This window comes from Panthera leo, chromosome D2, assembly GCF_018350215.1.
Source record: "Panthera leo isolate Ple1 chromosome D2, P.leo_Ple1_pat1.1, whole genome shotgun sequence".
NCBI lineage: Eukaryota > Metazoa > Chordata > Mammalia > Carnivora > Felidae > Panthera > Panthera leo.
Genome location: NC_056689.1, coordinates 4,722,789 through 4,737,724, shown reverse-complemented (window position 1 = coordinate 4,737,724; position 14,936 = coordinate 4,722,789). Strand labels below are relative to the sequence as shown.

The 14,936-nt window shown below is 40.6% G+C and overlaps 1 long non-coding RNA gene across 1 annotated transcript in view; it reads left to right on the top strand.

Moving 5' to 3' along the window:
• The window catches only part of LOC122202807, a 66,280-nt gene extending 52,556 nt beyond the window's left edge, over positions 1-13,724 (top strand). The window contains exon 4 of the long non-coding RNA XR_006194891.1: positions 13,431-13,724. This is a non-coding gene — a long non-coding RNA (uncharacterized LOC122202807). The remainder of the gene's footprint in view (positions 1-13,430) is intronic.
• The last annotated feature ends 1,212 nt before the right edge of the window (positions 13,725-14,936 follow it).

Genomic DNA, 14,936 nt, shown 5'->3' with positions numbered 1-14,936 from the left:
AAATGGTGCTCCCTCAATCTCCCGTCCTCTGCTGTGATCCCAGTACCCTCATTTCCACTGCAAGGGTCAGAGGGCGCCCAACCTTCACGTCACCCTCACCTCCCAACTGTCGTGACTGTGAATCCACCAGGGCAAATACCGTAGCTTTTTATCCCTGTCTATGAAGCCATCAGAACGCAGTCTCCCAGATCTTCCTGTGTCTACCTCGTTTTGACTTCACTAAGATTCCACACGAGCCCGTTTCTGCCCTACGTCTCACCTGCTCCCATCTACTGGATGATTGCATGGCGCTTCCCTCAAATTCATCATCGGCAAAACCTCTTCCAACCTCAAACTCGCCTCTGAACATCTGCTTCACGTCAACACGCTCACGTCAACCTGGCCTTCCCTTGATGATCTTTCTCCTACCGCAGCTCTCTCAAGTGGTGGGTTTTTATTTATTTGTCTGTTTGCTCATAGCCTCTGAACCACAAATTTACTTAAATCATTCTTTTGGGGATATGTGTTCCGAGTGGATCCAGTGCCATTCCTAACTCCTTGTGGGTGGAGCTCTCTTGTTGGCATTAGCTGACACCTTTAAAGATTTACATTTCTGTTGTCCCTTGGGTGGCCCATGCTTGCTGTTTACAGGTTTGTGCACTCTGTTCCCTCTGGGCCAACGGTAGGCATTGCGGACACTGAAGCCATACCTCTCTGGGGGGCTTTGTACGTAAGTGGGCAGGACCCCAAGGCCCTCACACTCTTACGTCCAAAAATAGAAGCATATATGTTTTTCCAGTCTTGGGAAAGCCACGCAGTATCCCTGTAATATTTTGAGTTTTGCCTTTTGCCCCTCTGTTCCATGTTCTTCAAGGTCCATATCCTCTTCCAACAATCCCATTATAGAGCCATTTTTAGCCTAGGTCAGGGAGCAAACTCAAGTGCGTGAAGAGTCTAGACAGGTGAAGTCCACAGTGGATGTCGTCCAGGTGTGAACTTGAAGCCAGGATACATAGCACTAATGTGTTCCTCAGACACCTAACATTCCGTGTGTTTTCAGGCAGCCCTGGGCTGGAAGTGTTCTTTACAGCAGCACACACGGATCCTCTAAAGGAGCACCTGTTTGTCCCAACCAACAAAGGGTCCATGCACATAAAGTCACAAGAAATATGCGCTCACGTTTTTAAATCACCAAACTTCTAAAGAAGCAATCTCATATGAGTAGGACATACAAAACAGCATAAGCAGTCCCTGGAGGGACGGGAGATACTGGATGTGAATTTTTAAAGAAGTGTATTTAATGACCACCAAGCAATAAAAGTAGGAAAAATTCTGACTACGTAAGAGCGTATAACAAAATCTAACAGACAGGTTTGTGAAAGAGCCACATATGATTTCCAGATACAAGATGTATCACTGAAATTAGAATTCAATACAAGATAAAAGAGTAAATTTAAAGATTCATCTGATAAACAATTACCTTTATGAAGCATGGAGAAAGTGATAGAAAATATCAAAGAGCTTATAAAAGATACACAGAATGAGAGTCTAATCATGATTTCAGAAGGAGAACACAGAGACAGGAAAAAATTGAAGAGATATTCCAACAAAACTGGTATAAATATATAATATCAGGCAAAATAGATTTGAAAGCAAAAAAGCATTAACATAAACATTGTTAATACATACTCATAAAAAGTTTTATTTACCAGAAAGATTTAGTCATTCCAAATTTGGTTGAACATGCTTCAAATATCTCCTGATAAAAGTGTAAGGAGGAATCAAGAAGGTCATCATTGTAATGGGAGATTTTTATACACCTCCATCAGTCATTAATAGATAAATCAGATTAAAAAACAAACAATAATCCCTAAGATTCAAACAACAAAACTCACAAGAGTAACCTAATGATATTGTTAATACTATACCAATAGAGTGACACATGGGAAACATTATTTCACAACACAGAGCAAACATTTAAAAAATGATATTTGAAATAAAACTTTTACATGGCAAATAGAAAAAGCAAAGACCTTGTTAAAAGATTTTTTGAAGTTTTTTACAAAGTGTCAGAAGATATTTTACATTCTATGTAAGTAAACAAAGGGGTAATGTCTACTTAAAGTGCTCGTAGGGGCACCTGCGTGGCTCAGTTGGTTGAGCATCTGACTCTTGATTTCGGCTCAGGTCATGAGTTCCAGCCCCACATCGGGCTCTGCTCTGACAGCAAGGAACCTGCTTGGGATTCTCTGTCTGCCTCTCTCTCTGCCCCTTCCCTGCTAACACATGCACGCTCTCTCTCAAAAAACAGTAGAGGAAAACGCTGCCGTTTCCCTGGAGTGCTGTGGGAAAAGACAAAGCCTGCCTGTGTCCGCCACCCCGGGGGCTTGCAGCAAGGGCAGTGGCCAGTCCGCAGTAGGAGAAGGCGGTCGTCCCCGAAGTGCAAGGGCACGGACAAAGCCAGCCGGACCACACATCTCCACACTGAGAGGTGCTTCCCCAGCGCCTGAGTGCACGGAGTGGGACTTTGAATCCTAGCCAAGCGCAGGGTCAGGGGAGTTGGTGGAGTGAGAAGGACCGCCCTGTCTGCGCCCGGGGCACAGTGAGGACGACTCCAACTGAGTCTACCTTTCCGGCTCCGTGGAGAAGAGACTGAGGGATCACCATCCCCTGCCCCCCCTCCCCCACCAAGGCAGGACCTCAGGGATGGCTCCTGGGGCCCACAGTGGAGGTGGGTCCAGATCACCCCAAAGCTCACCCCTTGCACTGGGTAACTGCGTATGCACCGGATCGGCACAGACCCTGCAAAGAGCTACTCCCAACCGGCGATGCAGCATTTCCTGGATTAACTCTAGGTCAGCTCTGGATATATAGGTATATTCTTCCCCAACCCCCATTTCTCCTCCTTATCTCTTCCCGCCCCTAGGCTGGTTACTCTGGCTATTGGTCTGTCTAAACAGACGTATTTAATCCACTGTCTTGACACATGTTCTACACCTCCTTTACACTCTTTTCTGTCCCTCTGGAATAATCAAGCCATATAGTTTCTCTGTCTGGGTAACTGTACCTTCGTTTCGTTTTCCCCGCCTCCTTCTTCATTTTCCGTTCTCTCTGGATTAAGCCTTTTAGTCTCTCTGCCTAGTCAGTGTTTATTTTCTCTCCCCGCCCCCCCGCCCCACCCCCGCTGCTGTCATTCTGTCTTTGTGCTTTTCCTTCACCACCACCTCCACCCTCTTCCTTACGGAGTTGGTGTTTTGGGTATTTTGTTTTTAGTTTTTAGTTTTTTGCTTTTGTTTGTTTCTTTGTTGTGTTATTTGTGTGTTTGTGTGTTTTCGTCTCCTGTTTGTCTGTTTTCCTTTCCAGGGCTACTCCAAGGAACAAATCAAAGCACACCTGGGGGAGGGTCCAAAATACCACTAGGAGTAGGGTAATAAAGTAACCAAAGTCACAACCATAGAGAGCAACTAACAATCACCGAAAGAACACTTCTGAAGGGCCAGGCCCTGGACAATGTATGACCCCTCTTCAGTATAGCAGTGCTCGCAGGTCAGAGCACACAACAAGCTTTTAAAATGCATAAGGGACAGAAAACTAGCCAAAATGACGAAACAGAAGAATTCTCCTCAAAAGAAATTCCAGGAAGTAGCAACAGCTAACGAATTGATCAAAACCGATTTAAGCAACATAATGGAACAAGAATTTAGAATAATAGTCATAAAATTAATCGCTGGGCTTGAGAAAGCATAGAGGACAGCAGAGAATCTATTGCTACAGAGATCAAGGGACTAAGACACGAGGAACTAAAAAGTGCTCTAAATGAGGTGCAAAATAAAATTGAGGTGACCACAGCTCGGACTGAAGAGGCAGAGGAAAGAATAGGTGACTTAGAAGATAAAATTATGGAAAAAGAGGAAGCTGAGAAAAAGAGACATAAAAAAATCCAGGAGAATGAGGGGAGAATTAGAGAACTAAGTGATGCAATCAAACAGAAAAATATCTGTGTCATACGAGTTCTAGAAGAAAGAGAGAGAGAGAAAGGGGGTGAAGGTGTACTTGAAAAAACCATAGCTGAGAACTTCCCCGATCTGGGGAAGGAAACAGGCATTGCAATCAAAGAGGCACAGAGAACTCCCTTCAGATGTAATTTGAATTGATCTTCTGCACGACGTATCATAGTGAAACTGGCAAAATACAAGGATAAAGAGAGAATTCTGAAAGTAGCTAGGGATAAACAGGCCTTAACATACAAAGGTAGACACATATGAGTAGTGCAGACCTATCTACTGAAACTTAGCAGGCCAGAAAGGAATGGCAGGAAATCTTCAATGTGATGGACAGGAAAAATGTGCAGCCGAGAATCCTTTACCCAGCAAGTCTTTCATTCAGAATAGAAGGAGAAATAAAGGTTTTCTCAAACAAACAAAAGATGAAGGAATTCATCACCACTAAACCAGCCCTACAAGAGATCCTAAGGGGGATTCTGTGAGTGAAATGTTGCAAGGACCACAAAGTACCAGAGACATCACTACAAGCATGAAACCTACAGACATCACAATGACTCTAAACCCATATCTTTCAATAATAACACGGAATGTAAATGGACTAAAAGCTTCAACAAGACAGGGTATCAGAATGGATTTAAAAAAACAAAAAAACAAAAAAACAAGACCCGTACATTTGCTATCTACAAGACACTCATTTTAGACCTGAGGACACCTTCAGAATGAAAGTGAGGGGATGGAGAACTATCTATCATGCTACTGGAAGTCAAAAGAAAGCTGGAGTAGCCATACTTTTATCAGACAAACTAGACTTTAAATGAAAGGCTGTAACAAGAGATGAAGAAGGGCATTATATAATAATTACAGGGTCTATCCATCAAGAAGAGCTAACAATTATAATTGTCTGTGTGCCAAATATGGGAGCCCACAAATACATAAAACAATCACAAACATAAGCAACCTTATTGATAAGAATGTGGTAATTGCAGGGGACTTGAATATCCCACTTACAACAGTGGATAGATCATCTAGACACAGGATCAATAAAGAAACAAGGGCCCTGAGTGATACATTGGATCAGATGGACTTGACAGATATATTTAGAACTCTGCACCCCAGAGTAACAGAATATGCTTTCTTCTCGAGTGCACATGGAACATTCTCCAAGATCACATACTGGGTCACAAAACAGCCCTTCATAAGTATAAAATAAATGAGATCATACCAGGCACACTTTCAGATCACAATGCTACGAAACTTGAAATCAACCACAGGAAAAAGTCTGGAAAACCTCCAAAAGCATGGAGGTTAAAGAACACCCTACTAAAGAATTAATGGGTCTGGGGCCCCTGGGTTGCTCAGTTGGTTGGGCCAATGACTTCGGCTCAGGTCATGATCTTGCAGTTTGTGGGTTCGAGCCCCTCATGGTGCTCTGTGCTGACAGCTCGGACCCTGGGGCCTACTTCGGATTCTATGTCTCCCCCTCTCTCTACCCCTACCCTGCTCACGCTCTGTATCTCTCTGTCTCGCAATAATAAATAAATGTTTAAAAAAAATTAAAAAAAAGAATGGGTCAAGCAGGCAATTAGAGAAGAAATTTAAAAATATATGGAAACAAATGAAAATGAAAAGACAACAATCCAAAAAGCTTTGGGATGCAGCAAAGGCAGTCCTGAGAGGAAAATACATTGCAATCCAGGCCTATCTCAAGAAACAAGAAAAATCCTAAATACAAAATCTAACAGCAAACCTAAAGGAAATAGAAGCAGAACAGCAAAGGCACCCCAAACCCAGCAGAAGAAGAGAAATAATAAAGATCAGAGCAGAAATAAACAGTATAGAATCTAAAAATACAGTAGAGCAGATCAATGAAACCAAGAGTTAGGTTTTTGAAAAAATAAACAAAATTGATAAATCTCTAGCCAGACTTCTCAAAAAGAAAGGGATATGACCCAAATAGATAAATTCACAAATGGAAATGGAATTATTATAACCAATCCATCAGAAATATAAGCAATCATCAGGGAATACTATGAAAAATTATGTGCCAACAAACTGGACAACCTGGAAGAAATGGACAAATTCCTAAGCACCCACACACTTCCAAAACTCCAACAGGAAGAAATAGAAAATCTGAACATACCTATAACCAGTGAAGAAATTGAATCAGTTATCAAAAATCTCCCAACAAATAAGAGTCCAGGACCAGATGGCTTCCCTGGGAATTCTACCAGACATTTAAAGCAGAGATAATACCTATCCTTCTCAAGCTGTTCCAAAAAATACAAAGGGAAGGAAAACTTCCAGACTCATTCTATGAAGCCAACATTACTCTGATTCCCAAACCAGACAGAGACCCAGCCAAAAAAGAGAACTACAGGCCAATATCCCTGATGAATATGGAGGCAAAAATTCTCAACAAGATACTAGTAAATCGAATTCAACAGCATATAAAAAGAATTATTCACCATGATCAAGTGGGATTCATTCCTGGGCTGCAGGGCTGGTTAAGCATCCGCAAATCAATCAATGTGATACATCACATTAAAAAAAGAAAAGATAAGAACTATATGATCCTGTCAATAGGTGCAGAAAAAGCATTTGACAAAATTCAGCATCCTTTCTTAACAAAAACCCTCAAGAAAGTTGGAATAGAAGGAACATACTTAAACATCATAAGAGCCATTTATGAAAAGCCCACTGCTAACATCATCCTCAATGGGGAAAAACTGAGAGCTTTCCCCCTGAGATCAGGAACACGACAGGGATGTCCACTGTCACTGCTGTTGTTTAACATAGTGTTGGAAGTGCTAGCATCAGCAATCAGACAACAAAAGGAAATCAAAGGCATCAAAATTGGCAAAGATGAAGTCAAGCTTTCACTTTTTGCAAAGATGACATGATACTTTACATGGAAAATCCCATAGACTCCACCAAAAGTCTGCTAGAACTGATCCATGAATTCAGGAAAGTTGAAGGGTACAAAATTAATGTACAGAAATCAGTTGCATTTTTATACACCAATAATGAAGCAACAGAAAGAGAAATAAACTGATCCCATTCATAATTGCACCAAGAATCATAAAATACCTAGAAATAAACCTAACCAAAGATGTAAAAGATCTGTATGCTGAAAACTATAGAAAGTTTATGAAGGAAATTGAAGAAGATACAAAGAAATGGAAAAACATTCCATGCTCATGGATCAAAAGAATACATACTGTTAAAATGTCAGTACTACCCAAAGCTATCTACACATTCAATGCAATCCCAATCAAAATTGCACTAGCATTCTTCTCAAAGCTAGAACATGCAATCCTAAAATTTGTATGGAACCACAAAAGACCCCGAATAGCCAAAGCAATTTTGAAGAAGAAGACCAAAGCGGGAGGCATCACAATCCCAGACTTTAGCCTCTACTACAAAGCTATAATCATCAAGACAGCATTGTATTGGCACAAAAACAGACACATAGACCAAAGGAATAGAACAGAGACTCCAGAATTGGACCCACAAAAGTATGGCCAACTAATCTCTGGCAAAGCAGAAAAGAATATCTAGTGGAAAAAAAGACAGTCTCTTTAACAAATGGTGCTGGGAGAACTGGACAGCAATGTGCAGAAGAATGAAACTAGACCACTTTCTTACAGCATTCACCAAAGTAAACTCAAAATGGATGAAGGACCTGAATGTGAGACAGGAAACCATCAAAACCCTAAAGGAGAAAGCAGGAAAAAACCTCTCTGAACTCAGCCGCAGAAATTTCTTACATAACACATCTCCAAATGCAAGGGAATTAAAAGAAAAAATTAACTATTGGGACCTCATCAACATAAAAACCTTCTGCACTGTGAAGGAAACAGTCAACAAAACTAAAAGGCAACCAACGGAATGGGAAAAGATATTTGCAAATGACATATCAAACAAAGGGATAGTATCCAAAATCTATAAAGAACTAACCAAACTCCACACCCGAAAAACAAATAATCCAGTGAAGAAATGGGCAGAAAACATGAATAGACACTTCTCTAAAGAAGACATCCAGATGGCCAACAGGCACATGAAAAGATGCTCAGCGTCACTTCTTATCAGGGAAATTCAAATCAAAACCACACTGAGATATCACCTCATGCCACTCAGAGTGGCTAAAATGAACAAATCAGGAGACTATAGATGCTGGAGAGGATATGGAGAAACGGGAACCCTCTTGCACTGTTGGTGGAATGCAAACTGGTGCAGCCGCTCTGAAAAACAGTGTGGAGGTTCCTCAGAAAATTAAAAATAGATCTACCCTATGACCCAGCAATAGCACTGCTAGGAATTTACCCAAGGGATACAGGAGTGCTGATGCATAGGGGCACTTTTACCCCAATGATTATAGCTGCACTTTCAACAATAGCCAAATTATGGAAAGAGCCTAAATGTCCATCAACTGATGAATGGATAAAGAAGATGTGGTTTATATATACAATGGAATATTACTTGGCAATGAGAAAGAGTGAAATCTGGCCATTTGTAGCAATGTGGTTGGAACTGGAGAGTATTATGCTAAGTGAAATAAGTCAGGCAGAGAAAGATACCATATGTTTTCACTCTTATGTGGATCCTGAGAAACTTACCAGAAGACCAGGGGGGAGGGGAAGGGGGGGAAGTTACAGAGAGGGAAGGAGGCAAACCATAAGAGATTCTTAAATACTGAGAACAAACTGAGGGTGGATGGGGGGTGGGGCAGAGGGGAAAGTGGGTGATGGGCATAGAGGAGGGCACCTCTTTGGATGAGCACTAGGTGTTGTATGGAAAACAATTTGACAATAAATTATATATATATATAAACAAAGTAAAATGCTTCTATATATTAATAAAAAGAACCCAACAGAAAGTGGGCAAAGACTATGAGCATGTAAATGACAAGAGATAAACACTAGTGACCAATAAACATAGGGAAAGATGCTCAGCCTAACTGGCAATAAGGAAAATACAAACCCAAAGAAGGAGATACTCTGTCCTATCCATCCCATCATCCATCACATCCAAACACATTAGTGCATCTAGTAATGGCAAGTGGTGGAGAGAACATGGAGAAGAGGTGGGACAGAACTGGTGGGAGTGCAAACTGGGGCATTCGCTTAAGGGAACAACTTGATAACTAATAAAACTTAAGACACACATGCTCTTTGCGTTAGCGATTCTACTCCTCAGGTTCTACCCTGGAGAAATTCTTATACACAGAGACATGTACAAAGATTATGATTTCAGGACTGTGTGTTGTTGCAAAAAAAGAGGGAAAAAACGAATTTTCATGGGGTAGAGAAATGAATAAATCTTGATGTATACAGCAGATATAAGGAATAGAGTTCAGTTACATGTGTAAATGTGGCTAATTTTAAAACCCATAATATCATTAAAAAGCATGTTACAGAAAGAGGTGCAGAATTTGGTAAGAGTCATGCAAATATTAAGGCATAGTGTACATTGTTTATGAATACACATGCAGTAAATGTACAAAACTATGCATGGAAATGATGTACACGTTCCTTTGGGGAAGTGAGAGGGGGGGAAAAGGTTCTGGTTAGGGCTCTGGCTGTGAATCATTTTCTTCTTATTCTGGTAGAAAGGTGAATTTTGAGTTTAATATGACAAAATGTTAACATCTGTTTTAGTGCTGAGTCCATGAGAGATCTGTTATATTATTTTCTATCTCTGTTAAGTATGTTGCATAATATAAAATTTTCAAAATGAAAGGAGACTGAGAAAATGTCTTTAAAAACTTGCCATTTTCTGGAAATCAAATGAGGGCAAAGTTGTTAGAACAGGCTCATTTTAAAAATGAGGACTGGGAAAAGTATTAGATTTTGTAATAACTTTCAAGAGAGTGGCTTCGTTAAATGTTGAGCTGGAAGTGAGGGAGCCAGAGGCTCTTCAGAAAGTTGGAAGAAGGTAAAAAGTGGATGGATGGCATACCACAGAGCATCAGAGAGCCAACAAAAGAAGCTTTAGAATAAGAGCTCGCTGAATATTTACCAATATGACATTATGGGAGAAAGAGTAGGTAAATACCTAAACTACATAAGATGGGCTGAGTAAGCACCGTTAGATCAACTTTAGAGGCTTTCCGTTTATAGGAAATCGATCGTTGTCTCTGAGAATTCCTTAACATTACCAAAATATGTAAAGATAGATGCATATGCAAACAGATTTAGTAATTGGTAGACATACTGAGTATTTATGAAGCAGTTTTAAAGAATAGTTTCCATTTCTTATATTAAGGATGGCATCCAAAATATTCATCTCTTCATGCACAAATGCATTGAATTATTAATTGGAAATGCATTTCCTCTTTAGCCTAAAGAAAAGGACTAAATTAGGATCATGTGTGAAAACTTGTGGGCCCACTATTGCTAAACTTAATGCTCGTTTCTTGGCAACATCAAAACAACATTTTCTGAGTATTTTTTTAAAAATCATACGTATATGACATACGTGTTTTTGAAGCGATAACTGCTTAAACTTATGCTTGTGATTTTTAAGATAGTACCATAAAGAGGGGTGACTCTTAAAAGCAGGTGAAATTTATAAAAAAAAATTAATGTTCATTTATTTTTGAGAGAGAGATAGAGCATGAGCGGAGTAAGAGCAGAGAGGGAGACACAATCTGAAGCCGGCTCCAGGCTCTGGGCTGTTAGCACAGAGCCCTCCGTGGGGCTCGAACAGTGAGATCTCAGGAACAGTGAAATCACGACCTGAGATGAAGTCGGATGCTTAACTGACTGAGCCACCCAGGTGCCCCAGAGGCAGATGTATTGTTATCTAATAATCAATGATAATTGAGAGATAAGTATTACAACTACTTGCTAGCTTCATACACATGACCTACACTTAGGACTCTGTGCGGTATAGGCTAGAGTTTGACACTGTGACTTTTGTCCGTAGGACAGGCGAGTATGTTGGAGACACTCAGTGGCAGTTCTCCTCCTAACAGACAGTCAGGTGCCACACTGCCCTCCTCAATCCCAGGGCACAGAAGCGTGGAGGGAAAGGTAAACTGCATTGCGGAGATGGTTCAAGTGCACGCCATGAGAACTCTTTGGAATCTCAGCATCCTATTTCTTCCAATCTTTACCAAACCAAACAACAACAACAACAACAACAAACCCACAACTTTCAATAGTCCAAGTAATAAAAATATACTTTTGATAGATCATTAAGATACTTCGAGTTTATTCCAACAGCAGTTCAGCCCTCTCGCTGGAGAGATTCTTGATGATCCCCTTCGAGACTAGTACTTTACTCCCGATTGTAACCTCTCTGAATTTTCTACCCTCGGTTACATTCCTACATCCTTGCCTTTCACTTCCTAACCTCAGCATCCACCATGTCAGTCCCTTTGGAGTATGTTCTACGAAGGACGTCCCAAGCATTGAGAGCATAGAATTACCGGGCTGTTTGTTAGGAATTCAGATTCTGGAGCACCATCCTAAAAGATTCTGATTTGGAATACACTTTAGTATAGGATTTTCCGTCAATTTGGACTCCCTTTTGTTCTTCAGCCCCACCATTAGCAGTTCCCCAAACTGGTTATTTCCATGATCTGCTTTCTCTTTTCCCTTAGCTGAGCCCTGCATGTTTCCACTACAAATATATGTGGTTAAGCCTATGTGTTTTATAGTCAGAGACATAGGCTGATCCTGTTACATGTTCGGTACGTATTGGAGAAATCAGCAAACTACCTTCAGTTGTAATATCCTTATCTGTAACATAGGAATTCATGTATCTTCATTCACCCATGAATTTAGTTTATTAACTTATATTAATTTGTGTTTATAATACTTGTTGAGTAGATGCTGTTCTAAGTACTGGAGATACAATGAACATTATCTAAAGGTTCCACAGACCTTACAATTTCATTAAATATTAGCATTTAAAGTGTATAGTTGAGAAGATTTAATGAAAGCATTATAGTAGCTAATGCATATACCAGTGTTTAAGTGCCAGACAAGGTTTTAAGCTCTCTACGTAACACACTTATTTATTCCTTATAACAATAGTATGTGGCAGGTACTATTATTATTATTGTTTTATATATGATGAAATCGGGCCACAGAAAGTTTAAGTATTTATTTCAAAGTCACTTAGCTAATAAATGGTAATGCTGGGATTTTTAACCCAGGTCAGTGGGGTCTGGAACCCATCCTCTTAATCTCTGATGTGACACTACCTCTGTTTGAGACATTTAACCTATCAAAATCTTGATGTACGTATCAGATTTCTGAAGAAGTCAACCTAAACTACAGAATGTCTTCAAGACCAAGTCTGTAACTTGATCGGACACTAAGGTTTTTCAAGAAAGAGTGTGTCAACAAGCAGGAATAGTCTCGATGAGTATTGGGAAAAGAGCGCCTTCCCAACAGCAAAAGTTGGCAAGGTCTGTGAAGCATTTACAGAGAAGAAACCTAATGTGACGACAGATATTGAATACTTAGCACTTCGTCATTGTGCTAATTGCTTTTCACAGATTACCCTGATTCGTGTTGATGATCATTTACGAAGCATGTGATACATCTATTCTACAAGATGAAGAACTGATGTTAGTACAAGTTGAGTCACTAGTCCAGGGTCTTGCAGTCAGCAAGCATCTCCAATTCGATGGTTTGACCCCAGAACACGCCTTCCTCATGGCTTCCAAGTGTCATTTTTTAAAATACTAGCTGTCACATTCAATCTGCAGGATACAAAACTTCTGGCACTTAGACTCTTAATTTTTCTCCCAAGTAGCATCAGGGCTGGGAGAGTGTACTTTGAGACCATGTAGCAAAAGGTGAGTTACAATGTGATTTTCTCAGAGGTGCTTCCACTGGCCACACCAGCTGAATCAATTCCTCTATTGTTTTGCAGAATTCCATTTTTATAATTATTGTTTTAATGTTACTGTCCTCTGCTAGGCTCTAAGATAGGAAGTTTACAGTGTACCTCCTTCATTTTTCAGTGCGTGTCCAGTGCTTGGTGTAGTTCCTGGTATGTGAAGGCTTCTGTGTTCACTTAATGTACATTTTTTTATATAAGTTGATTTATTCACTTAGGGAGAGAGAGCAAGCACAAGTGGGGGAGGGGCAGAAAGAGAGAGGGAGGGAGAGAGAATCCCAAGCAGGAGCCCAGTGCAGGGCTAGAATTTATAAGCCGTGAGATCATGACCTGAGCGGAAACCAAGAGTCAGATGCTTAACCGGCTGAACCACTCAGGTGCCCCTATGTACATTTCTAATCCTGTGCCTGGTTTCTGAGGTTCTCTGATAAAGGCAAAAATGCAGACAGATGACTATTAAGCCCTGGAAAAGGATATCCCTAGCGTGAATTAAACAGCACAGGGAGAAGGTGGGCTAGAAATTAGAATATCGGGGTTGTTTGTAACATTTTCACTTCATTAATGCATTTGCTTTTTCACTTACATTAACAGAATCTTGGGAGCCTGTTTACTCCGATTCATCCCCGGGAGACTGAGCAAACAACCCATCACTGTGTGCATTCACTGAGGTGATGCCGTCCCACACGCATGACCTGAGCAAGCCGCCAGCAACAGACTGCATGTGAATTTCGGGCACCAGCGGAACAGAAGCACTGAACGTCATTTCTTTTTAAAGCAAGGCAACAAAAGTTGTTCTTAAGGGAGTATCAGGACTTCATTGAACTTCATTACAAGTAATTTTTTTTTTGTAAATTTTTTTAATGTTTTTATTTATTTTTAAGAGAGAGCAGGACAAAGCGTGAGCAGGAGAGGGGCAGAGAGAGAGGGAGACACAGAATCCGGAGCAGACTCTAGGCTCTTGAGCCGTCAGCACAGAGCCCAATGCGGGGCTCAAACCTACGAACTGTGAGATCATGACCTGAGCCACCCTCAGGCTCTCAACCGACTGAGCCACCCAGGCGCCTCTCAGGTAATTTGTTTTTAATATTATTTTGATTTTGACTGACGCCTAGGGGTGGGGTGGAGGGCATAATCGATTCAGTGTTCCATGTTGCCCAAGTTCTCCCACACTGATCTCCTGGAGCACAACGGCCATCCTCGTACATCACATGGCACTGCCTGCCTTCTCGCACATTATCAATATTAGCGTATTTCGTTTGGGTCATTTGTATTTTGTGTCTGAGAGAGAGGTAGCCAAGCTCTTTGACAAGGTGAACCCTTCCTCCTGGATGCTGCCTTCCGTATTTGGAGGATTTTGATTCGCCGCTGTTGTGCCTTTGAATTCCAATCACAGATTCTCTCTACTCTGCTTCCTCCTCCATCTACTGGTTTTATTTCCAGACTTCCCGACAGGCCATGCTTACTGCTTCCTCTGCGCTTAGTGGAACTCTGGCTCTTGCAGCCAAGCTTTCAAGCAGCCCCAGCATCCCTTTTTGTTGTGTGTGGGCTCAGCCTTGCTTAAAGCCTCTGTCTTATGTGTGTTTTTTCTTCCATTAATTCAGTCATCAGCCTACTCATCTTCCCAGTCACCGTTTAAACAGCTAACATTGTTTCCCATGCTTAGGAGGTGTTGTTCGTATTCAGTGAGTGGAATTAAATCATTTCACCAATTTTTACGTTTCGGATTGTGTGAATTACTATATGACATTTCAAAGTGTCTTATTGGAAGTTGTTTTAAAGTACCTTAAAATGAGAATGCTTATGCCCAAAACCTATTTGATTAAATGAAAAGATTGAAAAAAAACCCTCATATCCAAGTTTTGAGGATTGAAGAATTACTGTGTCCTTCAGTTTTTTTTAAAGTTGTATCTATATATTTTGTATATTCCAAGTTTATTGTATTTTCATGTCTTAAAGGATATATATATATTTACCAACTTTTGAGTATAATGACAATCATATAATCCAGAAATTCCTCAGAGTGATTTTGGTGAGTTTTAATTCCCTCCTGCCTTTTTTTCCCTATACCAAGAGGTTCAGGAAATAATTAAAAAAAAA